We start from the raw sequence: 9,667 nt of genomic DNA on the forward strand, positions 1-9,667 counted from the left end.
CTCAAAGACCCATCCAGCCTGGCCTTGAATGCCTCCTGGGTGGGAGCATCCACAGCCTCTCTGGGCAACCTGTTCCACCAACCTCACAGTAAAGAATTTCTTCTAATATCTGGTCTAAATCTACCCTCTTCCAGTTTACAACCATTTCCCCTTGTCCTGTCACTGCGTGCCCTTATAAAAAGTCCCTCCCCAGCTTTCCAGCAGGGCTCCTTCAGGTATCAGAAGAGTGCTGTAAGGTCTCCTTGAGGCTTTCTCTTATCCAGGCTGAAGAGCCCCATCTCTCTCAGCCTGTCCTCACGGGGGAGGTGCTCCATCCCTCTGATCATCTTCGTTGCTCTCCTCTGGACCTGCTCTAACAGCTCAATGGAACACTTAACAAAATTTTGTGTCATCCTCACGCAGGGCCCACGCTGATCTCTGTATTGTTCTGATTTTAGTACATGTGCTGCTGAAGCAAGTTGAGATAGGTTTCTTCCAATTTGAAAACAGTAGGAAATCAAACATGTAAAGATGCAGATTTCTGGCTTGATTCCAGCTGGGAGGGCTGCAGATTTTTTTTCACTTCAGTTTCCTTTTACCTGGCTAAAAAAAATGTTTGTATTTTCTTTGTTCTGCTGTTTTAGGCAGTTGTATCAATTTCAGTACTATTATAATTCAGAAGTTAAACCACTTGGAATTATGGAATTTATATAGCCAGTAAAAAGGAGGGTTTGAGGCAGAAAAAAAAAAGTCTTTTAAGTAAGGGAGTAATACCTAGAGCATGACTTATACAAGAATGTACAATAAACTGACTTCTGCATGAGACTTTATAGAAAAATGCATCTCTACTCTGTCTGTTCTTGATGTAGCTTCTCTTATCAGGAGGCAGAACAGGAGAAAAGTATACTGGTCTGGTCAGCATTTTACTTCACATATCTTCTGCAGTCATAAACAGCCCATAAAAAAAAGTGAAACAACTTCTTCAAAGAAGCAGCTACTATCACATATAAGAGCTTTCAAACTATTCTTTCTTGTTGAACTTTATTCTTTCTTGGCTTTCATATTCTGAAATATGGGATTTAGTCTTTGATAAGTGAACTCTTCAGTCTACACGTGTATAACATGATATAGCTGCAGGAAGAGTGGGGAAATAGCAGGATCAAGCTATCCTTAAATTATATGATGAGCTGTTTGAATGACTGATCATAGCACTGAGAAAACAACGGGATGTTGAATGAGCAGGTATGTTTTTAATTGTGATAATTCTGGGGACATGAAGACAAAGTTACCAGTGAGGGGAAAAAAAAAGAAATAAAAATTGAAATCACAGATATGTATGTTATACATGTATATTATGAAAGTCCAAGTATAACCTGTAAGTGAGAGAAATTGTATTAAAGCTTTCTGGAAATATATATGAGACATGATTCCTCTCTCCAAATATTTGCATTAAGTTCTAGGGATTGACCTGAGCAGAACCTCCAGCAAAACACTTAAGAACTTCAGCCCCTGGAGCTGAAACCTGGCATTGATCATAAGTCTGAATTTTATTATCTGAAAATACTCCTCAACAGTCCCGATCCTTCTGAACAGAAGTTAAACACTGCATTGAAATCATAAGGTGTATGTATAAAATCTAATAAATCTTGCTATTTCCCCCTTATTTTTGGCATGGATTGTGTCAGAGCACTTTAGCCTTGGATGAACTGCATCCTGACGATCAAAACTGGAAAGTCAGGAAATTCAAAAAGTATTAAGAGAAAGAGACTGAGGGAAAAAAAAAAGCATACAAGTAAGTTTGATGATTTGATGACAAGGAACAAATCTCATTAAGAAGAAACCCACATGAGGAAAACCAGTTTTTATTTTGCCATTTTAATGGACAAAGTCAGCAATATAAAGCAACCAGGTCATCCATCTATTCCTGCAGGAAAACCACTGGAGCCTTCAATATCATAGTGTCAGCTGCTTTTCTATAGCCTGACCTCATGAGCAAAGCAGCATGAACTCTGCTGAAAAATATTCTTTTGGGTTCAGTAAGACTGCCGCCTGTTTTTAAGTTTTCTCTATGTGTGTAGGGGTATTGTGACACCTGCAGTCTGATAGAGCTGTTATTGCTCTGACTACGCAAACTAATTTAGGCATCCATTTGGGGTTTTTTTTTTTAGTCGTGCTTAAATGGATGATTTTAGCCTTTGAAAACAGGAAACAAGTGCTATAATTTTAAAGAAATGATCTGGCAATCAACCAATTAAAATCAATAAAAGGGTTTTTTTTTTTTTTTTTTTTTTTTTTTTTTTTTTTTTTTTTTCCTTTTTGAGTCATGAGCTTAAAATTGGAAGGACTCAAACAAATATTTCCTTAACTAACCCCTGACTCTACTTAGTGTGGTAAGGAAGTGGAGGAGGAGCATGACCTAAACGGACTGAACCAGAAAATAATAAAAGAAAAACAATGCTATTCTCTGGAGAAAAGAGTGTCATGATGAAAAATCAGCTTATTCTCAGTTAGAATAAATTGTGAAAGAAAGAAAACATAAGAAGATAATTTTCAAAGAAACTGTTCTCATAAAATCTGAAGCATGTGTCATGGGGATAACATTTTAAAGGAAACAATAATTTAAACACCATCCCCTTTCCCAGAACCTTTGCTGCAAAAAAATCAAGTGCAGAGGTGCTTGGAAAACAAGCAGTTAGATTCACCTGAAAGTCTTTTGGGGCAGATTTTGTTTTGACTCATTTTGTTTATTTCTTTTGATTAACATCCAATATGTATTTCAGTTACACACAGATCTAAGCCGTTAAGTCAGACTTGGGAAATGAGAGTCGCCAGCCAGGGGAAAACTGGGCTGAAGGGAGTCTCGTTTTGCCTTTCCAGTGCCCCAGAGCTCTGCTTCTAAGTCGGTAAGTCAAATCCTGACACGACAGTAAATGAAAGGTGAGTGGAAATATAAGATGCATGGCTAATAAATAAATTTGGTGTGAGGTGTTAGAAGCAAAGTTCTGGCAAATCTCGCTCCTGAGAAACCGAGCTCACCCCTTTTAAGATATAGGATGAGGGATGTCTGGAGGCAGCTATGTAAACCCATGACTTGGCTTGCCAACGATGACATTAAGCAGAGTTTCTGGGATCACAGAGAAGGGATACTGCCATACCCTAAAATGTTTTGGGATGAGAAAACCCAATTTGGGTCCTATAACTGAAAGCTCTGAATAGTGGTTTACCTTTAACGCTTATTTGCAGAAGACAAGGGACAGAATCCTCCAAGCTCCCACCCATTTTCTGGTGTTGCAAACCAGAAACAGTGTGCCTTCACTCACAGAATTTAACAGGTTTTTCCTCCCATGCCATGGATACAGGAACAAATCGCATGAAAATGGATCTAGTCCTAAGACACTGAATATTTCCCCTCATCCTAGATGTTTACAAGTATCTTTGCTGTCAAAAAATATTCTTATAAATCAGTGGCTGTGCTTGGGTATTTCAGTCTGAGCATGTGGCTAGATATATAGAGAAGCACTCAGAAAACAACTTTCTTACACAAATAATTCTTACACAAATAAACAGCTCCACTCTTGAACTTTATGCTCACAGGGATCTCTGTCATCATCAATCACACGCAATGTTTGACCTTCCCTAAAAGGGGAGTGAGGGAACAGGAGAGGAGGGCAGAAAAAACTTGTAGCCTCTGTTCAAACTGGCTGAGAACTACTTGCTCAAATGTGGGGTACAGGATGGGCCCGATCTTCTGAAGGTGGGGAGTACTGATCTTGTGAGGAGACAGACCCAGCGTCTGACAGGACTGTTAAACAAGAACATGGAGAACATTTGTAGGTACTGGCTAAAAGCCCCAAAATCCTTTATGAGAAGACTGCACAGAGCAGTACAACATTTCTAGCTTTGTACTAGCTGTTCAGAGTCCGTTCCCATTTATCAAACAATAAAAATGTAATCCAACTCCTAAGAAAGACAGTTTCTGCGTTAAGAAGATGTAGAAGAATTTAGGGAACATAATCATTTCAAAAGGCCTCAAGGGAGGTTGGATAAGGATAAAGAGCTCACTAATTAATTTTTCAAGTAGAGCACTTATTTCTCCTAAAATAAGTCTCTCATCTATAGTGACAAGTCCAGATGGAAAAGCTGAGATACTCTCTTGTCAACATATATTATTCTTGTTATTCTCCTATGACACTAAAATGTTCTAGTTTTATCTAGAAGTTAATGGAGTCAGCCACATTCTCTTATTTGGGAAGAGTGATGGCTGCTAGAGAGGTTGAGGAGAGAAAGAGAGGGAAGGGCAAGAAAAGATTATGGCTGTTAGCAAAGCTTGCTTTTTTTCCTCATTGTCAAATAGCGTTATTTCGCAGACAAAAAACAACTTGGCCCATATATATTTGATAAAACAATAAGGTCCACATGCTGATGTCCAACATGAAGCAAAGGTGTTAATTACTGACATGTAGATTAAAAAATAATAATTAAAAAAAAATCTCCACCTGCACAGTATAACTTCTGAACCCTTGTTTTCCCAGGAACAGGAAAACTAAACAACCGGTCACACTCTTGTTCTTATATAAGGGAAAATTTGAATTTTAAGGTAGATTATGACCCTAAGTGACAGAAAGAGCTATGCAACTAAGTTCGCACATTGAATCGATTAAAGAATCAAACCACTTCTAGATAAATTAGCTGACACAGTGCAAGACAAACCCTGTCCCTCTTTATAGCCTCAGCCTGGACATAAGCAGATCTTGAAAATCATTAATATCCTGTGAATAAAATCATTAGAGTCAACAGCATCAGCAGATGGGCCTGATTCCCAACCTGCTGTAAGTCAGCAATGGATCCCAGTATCAGACTGTAGACTTTTCTAAGCTACAGATAACAATGGAGTTGACTATGTAGCTGATATGTAAGGACTGACTTGTTCACTTTATCTCAGTGTCCAAAAAAGATGTATTTACAGGAGTAGCTACAGAAGTCAGAGAGGTACATGCCTTCCCTCTCCAACCTTCTTTTAAAGTCCATGGCATTCTGTCTGATGTCCCCAATGATACTAATGTGGTGTGGTTTATCAGCAACTCAAATGATGGCCTGTTAGCTCCTCTCACATTGCATTTCTCACCCTGGCTTCTTTCCACATTGTCCTATTTCCTCAACTACCTTCTCTTGCGTTCCTTGAACTCTGTGTCAGAAGAAGTTTCTGCTGCTAATCCTTCATCATTTGTTTTTTCTTCTTAGAAGTCCCTACTCCACAGATGTAGGTCTGGCTGTAGCAAGGATGTAGGTGAAGGCATGGGGCCAACTGTTTGTGGATATAACCCTGCCTCTGAGTTAGCACTGGGAGGAAAGGTAGGATGGCCTCTGGTCAGTGAGTGGTCAGTGGCACCACAGCCTCATGATGCTTTTAGCAGCTCTGCATGGTGGGGAAAGCAGCAAATGAAAACTTCTTCATACATTGTGCCTGTCCAAAGTCAGCAGAGCAGTGCCCTCCTTGTCAACTTGCACCCAGCTTCCTGTTTTGATGCACGATTCCCTGGTGGCTATTCAATCCAAATTCGGCTCTACAAGATTACAAAATATATTTTTGGCAACAGCTTTCTGAAATTCCTTGCTAACAAACTTTTTGGGAAAATGCCGAATTCTAGTAAAGCTCTTCAGGAGAAATGTTTACTAACCATAGCTACTACGAGTACTGCTGCATTAAACCACTGATGTTGGAAGTAAAAGCATATGAGATAAAGCTGATACACACTTATTAATAGTGTTGTTACCAAAAAGACTTCCCCATCCACAGGGAATATGCAACTCCTGACAAGATTGGCCATGAGGCCCAAGCTGAAACAACAGAGCTCTTGAATTTGGATCAAAGAACTGTGCCCTTTCACAGGCTGAAACCCAGCAGGAGGAGACTAGAAAGCAACCAGTGCCACCAAACAATTTCTCGGATACCACTAACTTTGAGAGAATTCTAAAATGTAGTATTTTAAGATGAAGGAATTGTGTATAACAGCTCTCTTCAGAGTCTGCAGCATGAATGAATGAAACAAGAAAATGTAAGATTTTTAGGTAATATGAAATAACGTAATTTTCGTGATACGATAGTAATTTGGAGAATACGAAATGCACTGTATTAGAAGAGTACCCCACGGTTTCAGTTGGTGTTATTTTCAGCTTGAAGGTTGTAGTTTTTTTTATTTAGGATACTTTTGGTTTTTGAAGGATGATTCATCAAACAGAAGTCTTTGTGAATGTATGGATAAGGTCATTCTGCAAAATCAATGGAAAAAGTAGCAAGGGATATCTCTCCTGGTGTATACACAGAGGAAGATCCCACAGGTTTGCAAAGTCCACCACATATTCTGAATTTTGCCATAATCCAACTAAGGAGGGCTCTTCACTCAATTAGCAAGGTCTAAGAGGACTTAGAAATACAGAGTTGATAAATAAGCTTCTGATTACATTTATATATCTTTAAAAAGTGAATGTTTTACATCCCAGCTGCCTCGTGTTCTGAACAATGTTTAGGGCATGTAGTAAATAAAATATAAAAGCAGCCAACATATTTGATTCTTACTTTAGTTCAGTCACATATTGAAGGAAAAAAAAAAAACAACCAACTGGGGAGACCATTTGGGATTTATTTTTACTTCTCACCCACACTGCTCCTTCGTAGCACTCTCCCTCTACTAGGTGAGATCTAATATAAAGATGGTTGTACAGCAATATAGCAATACCGGTTTTCTTAGAAATCTAAAAACATTCTATCTAGACATCTGTAGACAAACATTTTTTCTCAGAAAAATCAGCATAATGATTTCTACAACAGTATGTGGCATGAGTTTGAAGTAAAACAGGAATGGATTAGCAAAGGTTTGGATATTTTCCATTTTAAAATTGTTGGGCCTAACACACTGAAATGCTAGACCACATAGACTATGATGAACAAAGCTTAAAACAGATCACTAATTTTTAATTAAATCTTGGAACCAGTGACATATGTCATTGGAAAGATGTTTAGGAGGTGAGATAAAAAAACTCAGAAAGGACAGCCATGTTGTCCATCTTTAGGAAGGAAGTAGAAAAGAAACAGAGCAAGTTTCTACACTGCAGCTCCAGGTTGCCAGAGAAATGTTAGAACAAATAATCAACAAACCATCTGTAAATACCTAGAAAATAAACAATGTGATAAGCATGAGCCAGCTTACATTTGCCAGAACAAACTGTGCTAAACCAAAGTAATTCCTACAACCACATAACAGAACTTGCGGATAAAGAAGTCATAGTTTTTATGTAGCTGTTCTTTAGGAGTGTTATAGACATGACATGAGGTGCGCCAGAGAAAATTGTGAGGTGTGGACTGGGTGAAAAGAAAATACAATTCTGTTTTCAGAAGGGAACAATCAATGGCTAACAGAGCCTTTCCTACATCAAGTATTACTCAGTTTTTTTTCACTAACAATTGAGGAAGAAAAAAAAGTACTTCTCAAATAGCAAAAACAAGGTATTCATCAGTTTTGAAGAGTGAGCTGGACTCTTAATCCACTAAAACAAGATCCTCCTACACACTGTTAACAGTCAGAAAGCCATAGGATTCTGCTCACAAGGGTAAGGATTGTTTACAGTAGAATAAACTGCCGCATGAGCAAATAGCAAACTGCTGCCAAATGAGTATTTAGGTAGAAAAGAAGCTGAGGTTATGTGGTGAATTGAGGGGGAATAAAGTTATGATGAGAAGAAATTGTTGCCTACAAAACACAGTCTGCAAGAAAGAAGATTCTCCTTATTCCCTCTTCAGAGCCCACAAGGCCTCAGTTACTGCAGTTTTAGTAAAAATGTTGAGTATTGTAGACTCCATAAGAGAACTACAGAATAAAGGTCTAGAAAATATACCTTAAAGACTGATTTGTTTGGTCTGAAGAGAGGATGTAAGGGACATGGTAGATATCTTAAAACGTATAGAAGAAAGCTTCAAAGAGAAAGAATGTTTTCTGTCTCCTTGGTGTATAGGACTAGATTAATGGAAATATTTAAATTATATGCTAGCAAAGGCTTCTCCATGATACCAGTGGTGAAGGTCTGGAGCAAACAAGTGAGGAGGCTGTGGACTGTTTGTCACAGGAAGCTTTTAAAAATGATGAGTCAAATATGGGTGACTTGATACTGATGTGGCTGATAGTGTCCTTCCTTGTCCATCATTTCAAAGTCCTCATTATTCCTGTGATTCTATGAAACCACAGCACATAGAAAGCTTGCAACCACTGTCTTGATCTCTAGACCCTTATGAAACAGTGCATCTCTGTAATATGGTTTTTAATGGTAAGGGCAGACAGTGGTCCACAAAAAAATTTGAGGTTTGGCAGTGGTCGGTTAACTGAAGAAGCCTGGAGATACTGGCGTAGCCCCTACCTTGATGTCTGAACTCATTTTACATCCCACCTTAATTCAGCCAAAATCTCAGTGAAATATGGCAAAAGAAACTTTCTCCCCCTCTTTTTCTTTTTTTAAACTCATGGAAACCAGGAAATTCTCCCATTTTTGCCAGCGGTACAACTTTTTTTTTTTTTTTTCACAAAACTAAGGTGGAGTAACTTTAACCACCCAAGATGTATAATTATCACCCTGAAATGCACTGCCTGGAATGTATTATTGCTGTCATGAAATGGAATTTATACACAGTAAGGAAACAGTTACCCGCACAGATTTACTGGACATTATCGGCAAGGCTATGACATCAAGGGCAGCCAATCCAACAGCTCCAAGTGAGCTCAGCACTCACAAGCCATTCTATGCTCCTAAGTACTTATTACCAATAAAACAAATGTTATGATTGTGTATTTTTAGGTAGTCCAGTTGGTTTGTCAGCCAGTCTGTTGTACACAGAAGAAGTCTGTGTGGCATGGTAAGGCTAACTCTGAGAACTTGAAGACACGGCATTTTCCTACACAGCTTTGGTATTGATTTCAGGAGCTTCTTTATAGCAGCACTGCTGAAACAGAAGATTACACAAAAAAAAAAACACTGCAAATGATCATTTCTGCTGACAGAGAAAGAATCCTTATACTGCTTCAGCACTTACTGCTGATTGACACTGGATGTCAATCAAACTGCAGCCATACTCAAAGAAAAGGCAAAAAGTGACTGGATATTCCTGCTGCAGCCCCATCAGGCAGGCAGGAGTTGCAGTTGTCTCTAACACCTTCACAAGTCTGATGGAGACGCTCTGAGTAATAGCTCAGAAAGGCTCCAGCTCACCAGTACCAGACAGACCTCACCACGCATTAGGATCTGGCTAGGTTTTAAAGCCATGACACATTCTGGCAGGTTGGCATCTGGCAGTCCAGATGCACCTGCTTACAATTAGTTACAAGAAATTCCATATAAAATACCTCATTGCTTGGATCAGGATACCTTGTTCCCATATTCATATTTTAACCCTTTCTGTTTCCTGGCTTTACCAAAGATTAGCTAGAGTGGTTTTCTTTAACTTGGATCGACCTTTTCTTTGTCAGGGCTTCCCTTTTAAGTGTTCAGTGTAAGGGTCTGATACTGAAGATAAGAGAGAAAAGCCTACGAACAGCAGTACATGAAACTGAATTGGTCTGTCTGAGGACAATAAAAGAAAACCTAGCTCATTGAATATTCTCTGTGATTCTGAGAGAAATTGATTAACTCCTAATATGGAGTT

At 38.8% G+C, this 9,667-nt stretch overlaps 1 pseudogene; it reads right to left on the reverse strand.

The window, feature by feature from the left end:
• Positions 1-357: 357 nt before the first annotated feature.
• LOC122155313 lies at positions 358-457 on the reverse strand (annotated as a pseudogene).
• Between the last annotated feature and the right edge of the window lie 9,210 nt (positions 458-9,667).

This window comes from Centrocercus urophasianus, unplaced genomic scaffold, assembly GCF_019232065.1.
Source record: "Centrocercus urophasianus isolate 14NV4802_14NV808 unplaced genomic scaffold, USGS_Curo_1.0 seq_11, whole genome shotgun sequence".
Classification (NCBI taxonomy): Eukaryota; Metazoa; Chordata; class Aves; order Galliformes; family Phasianidae; genus Centrocercus; species Centrocercus urophasianus.